The sequence below is a fragment of the Lissotriton helveticus genome, chromosome 2_1 (assembly GCF_964261635.1).
Source record: "Lissotriton helveticus chromosome 2_1, aLisHel1.1, whole genome shotgun sequence".
Lineage (NCBI taxonomy): Eukaryota > Metazoa > Chordata > Amphibia > Caudata > Salamandridae > Lissotriton > Lissotriton helveticus.
In genome coordinates, this window is record NC_136059.1 from 1,913,644,793 (window position 1) to 1,913,663,496 (window position 18,704).

The following is an 18,704-nucleotide window of genomic DNA, read 5'->3' on the forward strand; positions in this document are numbered from 1 at the left end:
GGATTTAAAATGTCTATTCCGTTGGGGTCTTTGATAGCCTTAGAGTTAGATGGCTGTTCAAGATCCTCATCGAGGAGGTCATTGTCTAGGGTCTCTAGAGGGTAGAAGATATATTTGTCCTCCTCATCCTCAGGGTACATGTCATAGGTGAGGCTTCGTTTCCAGTTTTCAAGCTAGGGTCTTTTGTGCCATGAAGGTTACTTGATCTTTTTGTGCTGTAGTGAACACCTGAACTAACTGCGCTAATAAGGCTGCTTTTAATTGTTGTGCTGCTATGGGTACTAAGGTCATTTGTAGCGCACAGGCTGTTGTTCTCTCTCTTTTGTACTACACTCACTACCATGAATGCCAAGAACATTACTTAAATGTTATGTTTTCCTCAGGGCCTTACCTCCTTGTCTGGGTATGAGGATCTTTTCCTCTGAGAGGGATATTAAATCCTCTTCAGGGTAATCTCTTTTTCTTTTGTTAGACAGCTTCAACTTCCTCTTTTAGTGAGAATTTTAATTCTCTTTCTAAATAATTTGTTAGTATACTCTCATTAAGGGTTATAATTGTACTCCCCTCTGCTTCACTAACTGACATTGTTCAGTTAGAGTGAAGGGGATTGATAAGGTTAATGTATAATAACTAATCCTATTTCCCTTTTCTTTCTCCCTTTCTTTTTTTTTGCTAAAATATTGCTTTGCTCATCAAGTGTCGTAGAAACTCCTTCTCAGCTGTCAGTTCTTTGAAGGGACAGACAGTGGCTTGCTCGCAATAGATCTGTTGCCATGGTAGCGCGTAGCTCGCAAAGTTGAAACAAAGTCCTCTTTCTATTTTAATTAATTAGCCTCTTATGTCATTCGCCCGAGTGAGGGGAGTGGTACTCCTTTACAGAGATTTTTCTTTATCAGGACTGGCGGGCATGCAGACCGATATATGCCCACCTCCTGGCTCCGTTCGCGTTCCTGCTTTCGGACGCCGACTAGAGCCAAAATTCAGCTCTGTTTGAAATTGGCCATCAGGCTTCTCAGAAGCCATGCCAAGGGCTGCCCTGTGATTCTAGCAGTCTTTCTGGAGAGACTGCGTGGAGAGGGATGATCAGAGGGGTATGCCCCTCTCATCCGACCCGGAGTGGTGATCAACCAGATCACAGTAAGTAACTGCTCAGATTGCCCCGAACAACAGTTTTAATGTATTTTTAATACGTAATCAAATATTATCTTATGCCCAACTTTGGCATTAAATATTATATATAAGGAAATGAGAACTCAATCAAAAATTGGGAGGGAAAAAGCATGAAAGAAAAAGACAAACAACATTCACCTACCTTGGTAGCCTGCTTGGAAAAAAGTTATTGGTAAAAATAAAATATATTCATGCATAAAGGCGAAAACCTTCAGAGACACAGAATGGGTATACTTAACTGTAGAGGAGCAGCAAATAAAAGAGCATGATGCATAGTTACCATGACGTCGTGTTGTTTTCCAACGTTCCGAATGGAAAGTTTTTACTTATGATGTAATACATGCTCTTTAAAGGGCTGCATGTTGGGGCAGCAATAAAGGTTATTGCATAATGGTAGTCTCCGGTCTTGTAATGAAATCACTATAATGTCATATTGATGATGCATCTAGAAGGAGAGTTAGAGAGTGTAAGATGCAATTCAAGGATTGGTAAGGTACATACCTATAGATAATTTCTTCTAATATTATATCCTGTTTGGCCTGAGTGTTATTGTGGGTGTGGGTATGCAAGTCTGTGAGTGTATGGCTGTTTGTGGGGAAAGTATTTATGTATACCTTTGCATTATTGTTAGTATTGTTTATTCCACTATTTTGTTCCATTATTTTTAATTTTAATGGAAATTGGTGTAGCTGTGGGCATGATACACTCTAAGGCTGTGATGGAAATGTCTGTGAACCAAGTTTTGTGATCATTCAAAGATCAAGGTTGATGATATTTTATGGTCGTCTTAAGTTTGCTATTGCCGTTAGTGCCTTAGTATCATAGCTACTGGATAGTATTTGTAAGGAAATGCCTCTTTTAGCAAGATCACACCACAGGTTTGAACTGATGCAGCTGGTCTTTCGACTCTGAGAGTGCATTTAGACCTGCTTCCCAGACCTCAGTGCCAGTGTTCTAACCCATCACAAAATGTATGTTGACTTGACTACTCACAATTGGCATAACTGGCTTACTTATACGTCCCTAGTATGTGGTACCAAGAATACCCAGGGCATGTAAGTCATAGTGCCCATGCAGGGCTGCAGCACTGTGCCTGTGAATCCTGGCTCTTGGTAAAGTTGCTCCAGAGCCCCAGACCACGAAGTGACTCCAAGGGTCAGTCGATTGACCCCCTGGAACCAGCACCAGGGCCATCAAAGCTGAAGCAGCCCATTCCAGCATGTCAGTAGCCACATTTGTAGAATCACTGCTGACTGCCAACAGGCAACCCAAGAGACCGATCTTTGATGGACATAAGCGGCACCCCAGTATGTTGGACCTGGGAGTGTCATCAGAGTCAAAATTGATCACCTAAAACAGACACCAGCCTTCACTAAAGAAACCTGCTGGACCCCCTGCATAAGGAGATTAGTAGCCCAGCTGCAACTGGCTCAAAGAAGATTTTGAGGGTGTTAATATTGGAAAATATGATAGCAATGCATGTCACAATATATGTACGTTTAATAAAGTACTCGCATCACGGTTGTTGAAATTACGCAGATGTGACCCCCCTCAACCCTGAGTCAAATGTACGTGGTCAGGCAGGCCCTGCGACCTAGGCCCAAAGCAACTGATTGACAGATCAAGGTGGTGTGACATGTAACCCTTGGACAAACACGTAAACAGGCAAACCCAGATCGATTCCACAGATAGGCAGCAACACCACAATGGTCTCAGGAGATTGGCCCCAATAAAACTAGTTTGGCAGGAGGGGAGTGCATTCCCAAAACATCATAAAGTCAGGAGCCAAACTAAGTTAGGAACACTCAGCCAATCAGAACACAGGATGCACACCACAGGCAGTGATCATACACTCCCCATGTCGGACATCTGGACAAGTACCCACTAGCTCCCCATTGTGTCCATGCAGGGTCGAGACCCACCTGCGCTTCTTATTAAAGGACCAGATTTATGACTCCATGACTTGGCCCAGATTTCTGTTCTAAAAATAATGTACACATTGTTTTATTACACTTTGTGAAATGTATAAAATGACAGTCAAAACCAAACATTCAATCAGGTGTTTGTTAAGCGTGACTACTCACCCTTAAGGGTCTCAAGGCACTGGGGTGGGGGGGGGAGGGGGGTCGCAGTTCCAGTCCATAAAGGAGGGGGCCTGTCGAAGAGCCAGGTTTTGAAATTTCTTGCGAAGTTGGGGAGCGATGTTATCTGTCTTAGGTGGAGCGGAAGGTCGTTCCAGGATCTGGCCGCATGGAAGGAGAAGGAGCGGCCTCCTGATCTGGTCTTTCTGGTGCAGGGTACCACGGCGTAGGAGAGCTGGGCTGATTGTAGAGTCCTTTGGGGTGCGTGGAATTTGAGTCGGCTGTTTAGATATGCTGGTCGTGTGTCGTGGAATGCCTTGTGAGCGTGGGTTAGCATCTTGAAGGTGACTCGAGCTTTGATGGGGAGCCAGTGGAGTGTGCACAGGTGCTGGGAGATGTGGCATTATCTTGGCAGGTTGAAGACCAGTCTTGCGGCGGAGTTTTGGATGTTCTGTAGCTTGGGGTGAGGTTTTTGTTTATTTCGGCATAGAGTGTGTTGCCGTAGTCGAGCCTGCTGGTGACCAGGGCGTGAGTGACGGTCTTTCTGTGTTCGAGGGGGATACATTTGAAGGTGTTACGTAGGAGGCGGAGGGTGTGGAAGCAGGAGGATGAGACGGAGTTGATCTGGTGGTCCATTTTGAGCTCTGAGTCCAGGATGATTCCCATGTTGCGTGCGTGGTCCCTGGGGGTGGGCAGGCTTCCGAGGGCCAGGGGCCACCAGGTGTCGTTCAAGGCATCAGGGTTTGGGACCATGATGAGTACTTTCATTTTGTTGGTGTTTAGTTGTAGGCAGTTGTTTTTCATCCATTTGGCGACAGCTTCCATGCCTTCACGAAAGTTGTGTCTGGCGGTGTTGGGTTCGTTGGATAGGGAGAGGATGAGTTGGGTGTCGTCTGCGTATGTCACTATGTTCAATCCATATGTTCTGTTGATCGGGTCTAGCGGAGCCATGTAGATGCTGAAGAGCGCAGGGCTGAGGGAGGACCCCTGGCGGACTCCGCAGGTGGTAGGTGTAGGGTCCGAGAGGAAAGGGGGGAGTCTGACCCGCTGCGTTCTGCCGGAGAGGAAGGAGCGGATTTAGTCGAGGGCCTTGTCTTGGATCCCTGCGTCGTGGAGTCTGCTTATTAGGGTGTGGTGAGGGACTGTGTTGAGGAGGACGAGGGCTGCTGTTTCTCCTTTGTACAGTAAGGGACGGAGGTCGTCTGTTACGGTGAGGAGAGCGGTTTCTGTACTGTGTTCTGCTCTTCGATGAATGTGGCGAGTTGGCAGTTGATGGCTTTCTCAATGACTTTCGCTGTGAAACGGGAGCAGGGAAATGGGTCTGTAGTTTTTGAGATCAGTGGGGTCCGCCGAGGGTTTCTTGAGGAGGGAGTTGATCTCAGCGTGTTTCCAAACATCAGGGAATGAGGCGGTTGCCAGGGAGCGGTTGATGGTGTGGCAGAGCATGGGTACGATGGTGTCGGCGGCTCTGTTGAAAATCTGGTGGGGGCAGGGGTCTGTGGGGGGCCCGGAGTGGATTGACTTCATTGTCTTCAGTGTGTCTTCGATGGTGAGGGCTGTCCAGTTGTTGATCTCTGGCTTCAGGCTGTTGGGGTGGTTGATGAGGGTTCAATGTGTTGGTTGTCTTCGTCGAAGTTGTCATAGATGCTCTTGATTCTGTGGTGGAAAAAGGTGCTGAGTTTGTCGCAGAGGTCTTGTGAGGGAGGGATGTCGGTGGACTCGCTGGTGGGTTGGGCAAACTCCTTGATGAAGTCGAAGAGTTGTTTGCTGTTGTGTGCATGAGTGGAGATTCTGTCTTCAATCGCTTTTTTCCTTGTTTTTATGATGAGTTTGTGGAGGGCGTTGGTGGAAGCTCTGAAGTTGTTGTGGGCTTCTGTGGATTTGGTGTTCCTTCAGGCCTTTTCGAGGCGGTGAGCAAAAGAGCGATGAAATTAGCCCAGATGTCTTGACTGGGGGTGAATGTATGATTTATTCAGCATTCCGTCCATTATTTGTTTGCTTAGCACTTTTCACCCTAAGTGGGATGGGTATGCCCAGATGTAAGTCCCTTGCTCACTGTGCCACTGCATTCAAGCTAGCCTGGCTGATGAAGAGTTATACCCATAAACCGGTCCCAGGATGCTTGTTTCCGTTCCAGGGAGAACCTGGCTTGGCAGTTCGGTCTGGACTGTTCCCACGAGGCAGAGGTTCAAGACTGATTTGCATTTGGCTGGGTCCAAACTGGGGTGGCATGGTGAGCAAAAGAACGATGGAATTAACCCAGATATCTTGACTGGGGGTGAATGTATGATTTATTCATCATTCCGTCCATTATTTGTTTGCATAGCACTTTTCACCCTAAGTGGGATGGGTATGCCCAGATGTAAGTCCCTTGCTCACTGTGCCACTGTATTCAAGCTAGCCTGGCTGATGAAGAGTTATACCCATAAACCGGTCCCAGGATGCTTGTTTCCGTTCCAGGGAGAACCTGGCTTGGCAGTTTGGTCTGGACTGTTCCCACGAGGCACAGGGTCAAGACTGATTTGCATATGGCTGGGTCTAAAATGGGGTGGCATGGTGAGCAAAAGAATGATGGAATTAACCCAATTCTCTTGATTGGGGGTGAATGTATAATTTAATCAGCATTCCGTCCATCATTTGTTTGTGTAGCACTTTTCACCCTAAGTGGGCTTGGTATGCCCAGACGTGGGTCCCTTGGTCACTGTGCCACTGGATTCAAGCTATCAGCTGATAAAGGGTAATACCCAGAAACCGGTCCCAGGATGCTTGGTTCAGGTCCAGGAAGGACCTGGCTTGGCAGTTCGGTCTGGACTGTTCCCATGAGGCACAGGGTCAAGACTGATTTGCATATGGCTGGGTATAAACTGGGGTGGCATGGTGAGCAAAAGAATGATGGAATGAACCCAGATCTCTTGACTGGGGGGTGAATGTATGCTTTATTCAGCATTTCGCCCATCATTTGTTTTCGTAGCACTTTTCACCCTAAGTGGGCTTGGTATGCCCAGACGTGGGTCCCTTACTCACTGTGCCACTGGATTCAAGCTAGCCTGGCTGTGGAAGGGTAATACCCATAAACCGGTCCCAGGATGCTTGTTTCCGTTCCAGGGAGAACCTGGCTTGGCAGTTCGGTCTGGACTGTTCCCACGAGGCAGAGGGTCAAGACTGATTTGCATTTGGCTGGGTCCAAACTGGGGTGGCATGGTAAGCAAAAGAACGATGGAATTAACCCAGATGTCTTGACTGGGGGTGAATGTATGATTTATTCATCATTCCGTCCATTATTTGTTTGCATAGCACTTTTCACCCTAAGTGGGATGGGTATGCCCAGATGTAAGTCCCTTGCTCACTGTGCCACTGCATTCAAGCTAGCCTGGCTGATGAAGAGTTATACCCATAAACCGGTCCCAGGATGCTTGTTTCCGTTCCAGGGAGAACCTGGCTTGGCAGTTTGGTCTGGACTGTTCCCACGAGGCACAGGGTCAAGACTGATTTGCATATGGCTGGGTCTAAAATGGGGTGGCATGGTGAGCAAAAGAATGATGGAATTAACCCAGATCTCTTGATTGGGGGTGAATGTATAATTTAATCAGCATTCCGTCCATCATTTGTTTGCGTAGCACTTTTCACCCTAAGTGGGCTTGGTATGCCCAGACGTGGGTCCCTTGGTCACTGTGCCACTGGATTCAAGCTATCATGGCTGATAAAGGGTAATACCCAGAAACCGGTCCCAGGATGCTTGGTTCAGGTCCAGGAAGGACCTGGCTTGGCAGTTCGGTCTGGACTGTTCCCATGAGGCACAGGGTCAAGACTGATTTGCATATGGCTGGGTATAAACTGGGATGGCATGGTGAGCAAAAGAATGATGGAATGAACCCAGATCTCTTGACTGGGGGGTGAATGTATGCTTTATTCAGCATTTCGCCCATCATTTGTTTTCGTAGCACTTTTCACCCTAAGTGGGCTTGCTATGCCCAGACGTGGGTCCCTTGCTCACTGTGCCACTGGATTCAAGCTAGCCTGGCTGTGGAAGGGTAATACCCAGAAACCGGTCCCAGGATGCTTGTTTCCCTTCCAGGGAGGACCTGGCTTGGCAGTTCAGTCTGGACTGTTCCCATGAGGCACTGGGTCAAGACTGATTTGCATATGGCTGGATCTAAACTGGGGTGGCATAGTGAGCAAAAGAACGATAGAATTAACCCAGATCTCTTGACTGGGGGTGAATGTATGCTTTATTCAGCATTCTGTCGATCATTGTTTGCATAGCACTTTTCACCCTAAGTGGGATGGGTATGCCCAGACGTGGGTCCCTTGCTCACTGTGCCACTGGATTCAAGCTAGCCTGGCTGATGAAGGGTAATACCCAGAAACCGGTCCCAGGATGCTTGTTTCCGGTCCAGGGAGGACCTGGCTTGGCAGTTCCGTCTGGACTGTTCCCATGAGGCACAGGGTCAAGACTGATTTGCATATGGCTGGGTATAAACTGGGGTGGCATGGTGAGCAAAAGAATGATGGAATTAACCCAGATCTCTTGACTGGGGGTGAATGTATGATTTAATCAGCATTCCGTCCATCATTTGTTTGCATAGCACTTTTTATCCTAAGTGGGACGGGTATGCCCAGACGTGGGTCCCTTGCTCACTGTGCCACTGGATTCAAGCTAGCCTGGCTGTGGAAGGGTAATACCCAGAAACCGGTCCCAGGATGCTTGTTTCTCTTCCAGGGAGGACCTGGCTTGGCAGTTCGGTCTGGACTGTTCCCATAAGGCACTGGGTCAAGACTGATTTGCATATGGCTGGGTCTAAACTGGGGTGGCATGTGTAGGAGAGTAGGGTCTGCTTCCTATGGTCACCGCCACTTTTTGCTGTGATTTTCTGGTTTTTCGACTTTAGTGTGGCTGTGGGCCTGCTAATCAGACCCACAGCCCAGCTGTTCTCTCTCTAAATTGATACCATGTACTTTAGGTACATACCTGATTGGGTATTGGGTCACCTTTGTGAGCCCCTGTATAGTGTACCATAGGTACCAAGGGCATAGGTGCATCCAAGGCCTACTAGGGGCTGCAGCATGTATTATGCCACCCCTGGCTGGCCATCCAAACTGACACCACATGCTGATCACTCAGCTTGGGCAAGGTCGTGTAATCACCCCTTGCTTAGATATAGTATACCTATATCTACCCTTATATATAAACACATATGTATACCTGTAAGTCACTCCTATGGCAGGCCTTGACAATCCTGAAGGCAGAGTGCTTGGTTTTATGTGAGATGGTGCTCTAGCATGAGCTGAGCCTGTCTGCAGCTTTTGGAACCATGTCCTTATAGCTGTTCTATGATATAGCCGTACCATATACTCTTAAGTGCATTAAAATCCGTGCACTTAATGCTAACTTTGGTTTGGCTTTATCAAAACATGTTGTGTAAGGTGTCAAACACTTTGGAATACTACCCCCCCGCCAATTCTGGCGGCGGGGGTAGCATTCCACCCTTCTAGAGGGAGAAGACATGTAGTTACTGCTTTACCCAGTTAAAGTTAAACAGAGCCTCAGCATCACAAAATGGATGCTGCTGCCACAAGTCTGACCTCCTGCTGCTGGACGAAACTCCGGCAGGGGAGGCCTGGACAATAGATTTCCTGCCTTCGAAGGTGCTAGCACCTCCCCAGACAGGCTTTTAGTGTATTGGGGCAGGGAGGGCTGAGAAATGAGACACTGCCTGGGACACACAAGGTGCTCCATGCATAGCCCGGTTCAAACCAGTTGCTGGGGCACTCCTGCCCCAGCTCTGGCACGAAACTGGACAAAGGGAAAGGGGTGTAACCACCCCCTTCCCAGGTTCCACCCATAGGAGGGATCTAGCAGGTAATCCAGCCCCTTAGTTTGGTATAAAGTTAGGTGCTGTGTCTAGAGACATTAGATTATCCTGGAAAGAAACTGGGAAACGAAACTCTTGTACCTTCGACATACCATATCGACTGGAAGACTGAAGACATCTCCCTTGTGGTCTAGGAGTGACCACCCTGTTCAAACAGGCACCACCAGTACCTCGCCGGGTTGCTATGTCGGTGCTCCTGACGGAACCCGACGACTCAGCTACTCTGGACTGGACTTCCAGACTTCCCGGACTCTGACCCACATCCACAGCAAAGCTGAGACCCATGGCGGACACGAGAGATGTGGGACCAGACTCCCTGGACATCCTGCAAATTGCTAACTGCATCGACTCCTGAGGTAACTCGCAGTTGTGCATTGGGGCACAAGAAGCCCCAGACCCGAGCAGTATCTGCACTAGAGCTCAGTCGTGGGGCCTGCTCCTGCATTTCAGCTCGACGCGTCTTCCCGGTTGCTAGCCGTTGGCTTGTGAGCCCTCTGAAGACGATCCTTTGCTTTTTCAATGCTTGCCTGGTTGCTCTGGGCTTGTTCCAGCTTCCTTCCAAAAGAGAAGCTCCTCAGGCCTTGCTGGTCTGAACTGAAGCGAATCTTCACATCCTCCGTGGGTTGCGGTTACCAAGGCTTGTTGGGTCCAATCCGGATACCGACACCGCAGTCAACTAGAGCCTTCGTGGGACAGCTCGACTCCAGCTCCTGGTCGTCGTCAATGCCTCCTGGTCCTCGTGGCTAAAGAGACAAGCTTCACCTCTTCACCTGTTTGCATCGCGACATCACCTAGTTCCATCCTGGTTCCATCCTGGTCACTGGCTTTCAGGTTCTTCAGCTCCTTGATCCACCCTTGGATCCACCCGGACACTCTTCCTTCGGCCGCCTGCAGTACTTCTTTTGCAGGTCTCCATTGAAAGCATCGACGAAACCCGACACGAAAAGACACCTATGCACCCGGCTTCCCTGGGTGAGGTTACTCGAGTACTCCGGTGCTCCCGTGGGTATTGACTATCCAAGTGTCCTAGTTTAAAGGAGTTTCACCGTAGTCCACCCGGAAGTGTCCCTAATCAGTAACTTTGTGACTTCTTCGTTCTCCATTGTAAGTCAATGGTAGCTTGCGTCTGTGTTCCCACACTGCACACATCTCTCCCGTGGGTCTCCTACTTCCAAACCTTTGGTCCTGTAGTGTAGCCCCAGCGATTCCCTAGGCCCTAGGCCTATTCACCTTTCCTGAAGTGGTTCTTATACCACTTACTTATGTATATGGTTCGTGAGGCCCCTAGGGCAGAATTGTATTTGTGCAACTTATAGTATCCTTAATGAGTAACGTGTAACGTATCTCAAACTCTGACCTCATAAAGAGTGCAGAGGGGTTGTGTTAGTAATAAATACATATATATTTGATATATACCTTGTGTGTTGTCCTTTCATTTGATATTCAAGGGATTATTATTGGTAAAACAGCTGGCTTCACGTGCTCTCTGATGTTTTAGCCTAAGACTGCTTTGTCCATGCTACCACTAGGATAGCTGTTCTATAAGGTTGACTTTACAACCATCACCATAAGGGTTGTTTGGACTGGTGCAGGGTGCCAACTAGAATAGTGGACATCATATACCAGGCCAACTTCTCACATTGGAGTGCAGCGGTTGGGATAAGAGCTTGCTGATTGTTTTACCATATAATCTTAAGATATCATTTGAAAGATCACATTAAGGTACCTAGAGGTACATATAAATCAAGTCTTAAATACTTAAACATGGTGAGCAAAAGAACAATGGAATTAACCCAGATCTCTTGACTGGGGGTGAATGTATGATTTATTCAACATTCCGTCCATCATTTGTTTGCGTAGCACACAGGCCCACTAGTAGCATTTGATTCACGCACCCTGGGCACAGGTAATACCACTTTACTAGGTACTTACATACAAATAATATATGCCAATTTGGTATAAGCCAATGTAACCATGTTTTAAGGAGAGAGCACAAACACTTTAGCACTAGTTAACAGTGGTAAAGTGCACAGGGTCCTAAGGCCAACAATAATGATTTCAGCAAAATATTAGAGGAGGAAAGCAAAAGTTCTGTGGATGACTTTGCAATGAGGGCCATGTTCAACATCGCCCAGGCAGGATGAGCTATTCGCTTGCCTACTGTTACCTATTTTGAGCAAGGGTAGCTCAGACCAGTGCACCCCTTGTGCAACGATACAGTGAAATGGCCCTGATTTGCCATTCTGGCACTGGGATTGCCAGATATAGATTTAAAACCTCAGCAAAACATAGTGGATCACACTCAAGGCAGGCAAATAACATCTGAGACAATTCTAGTGCTTGTTGTTTGTTTTCCAATGCAAAACTACGAATACTAGAAAACAGCCTAGGACAAAGGAGTCACATCAGATATGGGACAAGGCAGGATCTGCCCATCCCTGCATAAACAATGCTTCTTTGAAACACTTGTCAAAATGCAGTCTTTGTATTTGTATTCCTGAATTTCTGCACAAATCCAGCTATAGCTAAGGCTAATAGAGTGCTGTCCATAACAACTGAGATGCATAATATCTATGTCAGAGAAAGGGAGCGAATGATATCAGCAGCACCAGCAGCTGCAGAGGGCAGCACCAGCAGTAGCATCATAGGAAATGCCATGGGCCCCAGCATTTCATGTGTTTGTTTTCTCGGTCTTGGCTAGACAGTGCATTCATTGTCTTGAAGAGACATGTGTTTAATCCGTGGGCTTCCGCCCACCCATAGGTTTTTCATTTGCTCCCTCCATCATTGCTCTCATATCTTTCATCCCCGTTTGTCCATCGCATGAATGCGTCATGCCTCTTCCTGTGTTTGGCCCTCCCCCAGAGCAGAGACCAAGTACTTGTGTCCATCCATTGCTCTTGTTTTTGGAGGACTTCTGTTTTTGTCTTGGAGCACTCCATAGGAGTGCTCGTATGTTCACTAGCCCCGTCTTCTGCCATCCAACCCCAAGCATGTTACTGCTTTCCGTCTGCAGATAGATAATTCAATAATGTGTGACTTTGTTTATTCCCTTCCTCACCCGCCCTCGCACTGTTTCTGTACCATTGTGTGAGTTTTAAAAAATGTGTTTCATTGATAAACAAAAATCTGAAATGGAAACTGAGCACTCCATACAAGTACTTGTGTTTTCACAATCTCCGTCTCCTCCCATCCGCCTCAAGCCTCTTCTTTCTGTCTGCAGATCAATTGTACAAGAATGTGTGACTATCTTTATTGCCTTCCTCACCCTTCCTCATGCCATTTCTATATAATGTTGGGACTTTTTAAACATTTCCTTATGATTCATTAGTAAAAATATGTCTAAAATAGAAACCAAGAAATTAAGTCAGGCAGCACCCAAATGTGCTCTTTTTATTTGCCTACCGTTTATTTTTCACTGCTTGCCTTTGATTTACTTTTCACACTCCAAGTTCACCCATGCGACCCCTCTCATTGAAACATAATTTCCCGTCTTCCAGCTTCTGGAACATAAGTCACAATGGAGCACAGTACAGCTGAAGCAGATAACGACATGTCTGCTGTGGGGGTTGGGCTCAGGCAGTTGTTGCATGGGTGCTTCATTTCATTTCAGAAATCACTGCTCTCCAGTCAGAACCAAATGCAGGCTCATCACCCTTCTCTGGCAGGAAAGCAGACTCACAGCAATTTTGTTACATTATATGTCTTTTTTTTCCTAAGCAGAAAAAAACGAACTTGTAACTTTTGATTTTTTCCAGGCTCCTTCAGCAGAAAAACTTTGAGGGATTTATCATCCACCCCTGCACTTCCCATTTCATCGCCTCTTTGATGAAATGACAGCCACAGAATCTGCAATTATGTATACAACCAATTTTTCTTTTTATCCATGCTCCTCTTCCCTCGTAAATCGGAGGGGGTGCAACAGAAGCCATGCTGTACGCCAGCTAGGCCAACATGAAAGGTGTTTTCGGATCCAACACATTTAGGGCCATTTGTACGACTGAAGCAATTTGTAGGTTCCTAATTGCGACTTTTTGCGATTTGCAATTACGAACCCGGAAAATGTGATGTGCAATGTGATCACAATTGACATACCTTATCAATATTCTTGAGGTAGGTCGCAATTTGCGACCCTTTGGGAATCGCTTAAAAACACAGAGATGATGGTGGTCTGATGGGGACAGCAGACCACCAAGTCTGGGTCTGCTTTTACATAAAGCAACACTTTTTTTAAATGCAGCCTGTTTTCTTCAAAGGAAAACGGGATGCGTTTCAAAAAGAAAAATGAAAAGTTTCTGTTTCATTTTTAGGTCTCGGCTAGCCGCGCGAAGCGCGTCTCCGCCGAGCCCCTATTGTTGCCATGTGAGCTTCCCAGGAGACAATCCTGGCCGCGCGCATCGCCTTGGAGGCGATTCCAAACTGCCACGCGCACGTGAACGAGCGCTGCGGCCAGGCGCTGTCTCCTAGGAAGCTCAAAACACCACACACACGCATGCACATACACACACAGACACACACGCCGTCGCACACATCATACACACACACACGAGTGCACCGAGCCCCCCCCCAACTTACCAGTTCAATGTAGAGGGACTCCGCTCTCCTTCTGGCGTCCCGAGACGCTTTCACTCCGCCTGCCTTCTTTTCCGGTGCAGACGCAGCCCCGCCCCCGTCACAGGCGACTTTGCCTGACTTCCGGACACATCGCGGAAGGAGTTTGTATGTTTCCAAGCCTGACTCGACTGTATTGGAGCGCTATACCTGAGCACCCTTTGCGTCACACCAGGGCAAATTCATTTTGCGGAACTCACGGCTGATATCGCCCTGACCAGCAAACATGTCCATGTGTATGCCATCCTAGCTAATTACTCCAGCGCAACTCAAACTGAGCTACAGGTCTCCCTGGAAAACCGCCCCCTTCACGAGCGGTGTCCCTGCCTGCACCAAACCCTTCTGCGTACCCCCCTGCGTATGCATTATTTTACCATTCTTCACCCCCTCCCCAAAATTTGTACTCGTGCCTTCCATACCCCCCACTTGCTCTCCCTGCGCATTTAAACTTCCCTGGACTCATCCTCATCCGTTGTGCATGCTCCTGAATCCCTGCCCTGCTATCTCCAGTATTTGCTGCCGCCAACCTACCACACGCTAAAGCAACCCGATCGTCCTCTCTCCCCTATGTAACCATGCTCCCTGTGCCTATTCCGATCCTCTGGTGACCACCCAAACTCTATCGGCCAGGACACACCCCCTCACAGAGGAAGCCACTCCTGCTTGTGGCAAACACCGCAACTCGTGCCCTCCACCAATGCAAACTGTGTCAGATGCCCAAAGCACTTCCGGAAGGCCACAACCCCCACCGCCTATATCCCGACTCCTGATCACCACCCTGTCCTCTGTCGCCAGAAGCGCCTTGTAACCTAGTGCCATTCATCTCGCGCCATCGTGCTCAGTAGTAGTGCGTGTGTTTAGTGTATCCCTGCCCCGTGTGCCGTCCCTCTCGCCTCACTCTCTCTCCTCCTTTCCTCTTACCTTATTCCATTCTCCCCCCCCCCCCACCAACCCCCCCAGCTGTTGGATGTACACGCAAAAGCACGGAAGATGTAAATGTAAATGTATGAAACTTATATAGCGCAGGACTTACCCTGGGGCATCTCCGCGCTTGCTTAGGGAACCCGTCCTGGTATTCCCCTGTGAGAAACCCCGGCAGGGTATCCACAAGGTGAAAGCCAGGCATCCCGCCGCGAGGGGCCGATGTGGAGATTAAGCAAGCTATTGCCCAGAGTCGCAGAGTGTGACCCCGTGAGTCGAGTAGGCACCGGAGCGAGAATTGTCGAGACCGTGGAATTTATGAGCCCGAGACCCGCCGAGGTGGGGAATCGAACCCTGGTCCACGGTCGATCTCAGATTCCGGGTCTGCCGCCTCTAACCACTGAGCCACACTTCTCCACTTCTCCAGATGTAAATGAGGCACCCAGCAAAAGAATCCTATGCATTGAATTCCGGACAACAAACACCGCACAGAGTGCCTGCATGCCGCGTCCTCATCTCGAACGTGTGCACTTTAAAGAAGGAAACAATCTAACAGCAATTACTCTGGAAACATCTGAGGTCATCAGCAGTTTCCAAGATGCACCGCTAGTTGCGCCTCTGCTGCTGCCCTGGGAAAGTATCAGGACTTCATAGGACCAAACAAGTCCTGTATACAGAAAGGGCCTGCCCTTCTCAAAAATATTGACTACGAGAGTACAGCACTAACAAGTCCTGGAACCGGTCACTGCGTGCACAGCCTTTGGACTCCCAGGGAAGTGTAGCGCCTAGAACCGTGTCCTGGGCCACCCTACTTCCAATGGTAAACTTGTGAATTACACACACTCACGCACCTCCTCCGTAAGCATGCTGGTCTCCCTGCCCGTAATTGCTAAATGACTGCCGACATCCCTCCCTGCTCAGGTGATAGAGGGGGCCGATCTGGGCCCTGATGGGACACTGAACCGGAGCTGCATGCCCCCCCGCCCAACTGTACCAACTCCTCCCGTTGACCCCCCTCCTCTCCCACACCACCAACACACATGTATACGGCGCACCCTGCTGTGCCTGGTGGAGCAGCCCCCTCCCTCCGTACCCACCCAATTCGCCAGACCGCAACATAAGCCATAGCCGGCCTTCCCTGTTCTCATCTGATAAATTCCTTTCTTGGTACTGCCCCTTCTCTCCTTTCACCCTCCTACTCCCTAGCAGCCTAGGTTAGTGCCCCCTACCCTCCCTAACCCCTCGCTTACCCTGGCGCGCTTTTTCTCCCTCCCACCTTACTCACTTTGCGCTGCGACTTCACCAGAGACAAGGTTCCACCCACTCGTGCGGCTTCTACTCCTCCTCTGGCCACCAATATTGTTTAGGGCCTTACGCCCTGCCTTCCTTTAACACCATTTTATCGTGACCCATAACCGACACACATCTTCTTGTCTGGCCTTAGCTACTAAATAAACAAGCATTTGCAATGCAATCGGTCTCGCATTTACGGGAGTTTAAGGTATTGGCATTGTAAACGACAATGTGTTTTATTTAGGTTTCAAAATCCAAAACATAATAAAAGGCATTGTCATTTACAATGCCAATAGCTCAAACTTGCATAAATGCGAGACCTATTGCATTGCAAATGCTTGTTCTTGTAGAGTCTTACCTATGTGTGTTTATTAGCTTTGAGGGTTCTGGACTGGATTTCATGTAAGCTCAGGTAAGGCTTGTTTCAGTTGTTATTTTTGGTAACATCCCTTCAGACGGCTAAATTCTTGGAGAGTTGGCTCCATTCTGTACTTTCACTGTCTCACTCCCTTCCCTATTTCTCCCCCAGGTTCTATGTCTGAGGATACATTCCATCTTGTTCAGAGCATTGATACTCAATCAATCAATCAGGGGTTTGTAAAGCGTGCTACTCACCCATGAGGGTCTCAAGGCGCTAAGGGGTAGGGTGGAGCTGCTCCGGATCAGTCGAAGAGCCAGGTCTTGAGGTCCTTCATGAACGTGTGCAGAGTCGGAGAGTGTCTGATGTTCACAGAGAGCACGTTCCAGGTCTTGGCTGCGATATAGGAGAAAGCTCTCCCTCCGGTTCTGTTTCTGCGGATGCGGGGGATCTCTGCCAGGGCGAGGTCGGCGGAGCGGAGGGTCCTCTTGGGTATGTGGAAGGTGTGATGATCTGTATCATATGTTATGTGCCAGTATCTTTAATAGTTTTGAGTGTATGTGTAAGAAAATTCTTAGAATGTAAATCTGAGTAGATTGTCAGTTAATCTGTGACCGTTTGTGGAACAAAAGAGGAGTAACGCATCATTTAAAAAAAAAAGTCTCACAGCTTTGAATGTGCTTTTCAAAACAAAAAAAGTGAAGATAGTGCACATTTGGGCAAATAGTCTGTAGGAACTCTAACAGACACAGCAAGGATTTTTTTGTTCTATTTTTTTATATAAATTTAGAAGCAAAGATGCAAAATGTAACTCAACCGGCATTCTTTTTAACAAGTCCAGGAGAACCTAGCGTTAAGTGGCAAAAATGGAAAAAGATCTTTGCAAACTATGCTAGGGTGTGTGGCACAAATTTAAGCGCAGAGCGGAAACATTCTTTATTACTGCATTGTTTAGGAGGTGAGGGACAAGACGTTTTGGAACATTTACCAGAACTAAGTGCATCAGAGCAAAGGAATTTGAATGAATATGAAATAGCTATTATACAACTTGATCGTCATTACCTACCAAGGTTAAGCACAATAATGGAGAGGTATCACTTTGGGTTGCGGGAACAAAAGAAAGACGAATCTGTGGAAGAATACGTATCAGCCTTAAGGAAGCTAGCCTCGTCATGTAAATTTGGACAAACTTTGGAAGAAAGGATTAGAGATCTGTTTGTCTTGAGGTGTGCACATGATAGCATAAGAAAAGAACTTTGGTTAAAGGACGAACCACCACTAGAAGAAGTATTAGTCATCGCGAAACAATTTGAACATATGACAAAACATGTAGAAGAACTAAAAGGAGAAAAAGAGAAGACGTCTAATACGGAAACAAAAGTATATATGCAAATCAGCTCTGACCCTGTGCCTCATGGGAACAGTCCAGTCCGAACTACCAAGCCATGTATTTCCCAGAATGGAATCAAGCATCCAAGGACCGGTTTCTGGCTATCAGCCTTCATTCAGCCTGGATAGCTTGACTCCAGTGGTGTGGAGAGCCTGGGTCTCACGTCTGAGCATACCCAGCCCACTCGGGGTGAAAATTGCAAAAAACACAGTTGATGGACAGAATGTAGAACAATGTCATACACTCACCCCAGTACAAGGATCTGGGCCTAAATCCATCGTTTTTTGCACTCCACACCACCCTGGGTTAGACACTGGCTATATGCAAATCAGCTCTGACCCTGTGCCTCATGGGAACAGTCCAGTCCGAACTACCAAGCCATGTCTTTCCCAGACCGGAATCAAGCATTCAAGGGCCGGTTTCTGGCTATCAGCCTTCATTCAGCCTGGATAGCTTGACTCCAGTGGTGTGGAGAGCCTGGGACTCACGTCTGAGCATACCCAGCCCACTCGGCGTGAACATTGCAAAAAACACAGTTGATGGACAGAATGTACAACAATGTCATACACTCACCCCAGTACAAGGATCTGGGCGTAAATCCATCGTTTTTTTGCACTCCACACCACCCTGGGTTAGACACTGGCTATATGCAAATCAGCTCTGACCCTGTGCCTCATGGGAACAGTCCAGTCCGAACTACCAAGCCATGTCTTTCCCAGACCGGAATCAAGCATCCAAGGACCGGTTTCTGGCTATCAGCCTTCATTCAGCCTGGATAGCTTGACTCCAGTGGTGTGGAGAGCCTGGGACTCAGGTCTGAGCATACCCAGCCCACTCGGGGTGAAAATTGCAAAAAACACAGTTGATGGACAGAATGTAGAACAATGTCATACACTCACCCCAGTACAAGGATCTGGGCCTAAATCCATAGTTTTTTTGCACTCCACACCACCCTGGGTTAGACACTGGCTATATGCAAATCAGCTCTGACCCTGTGCCTCATGGGA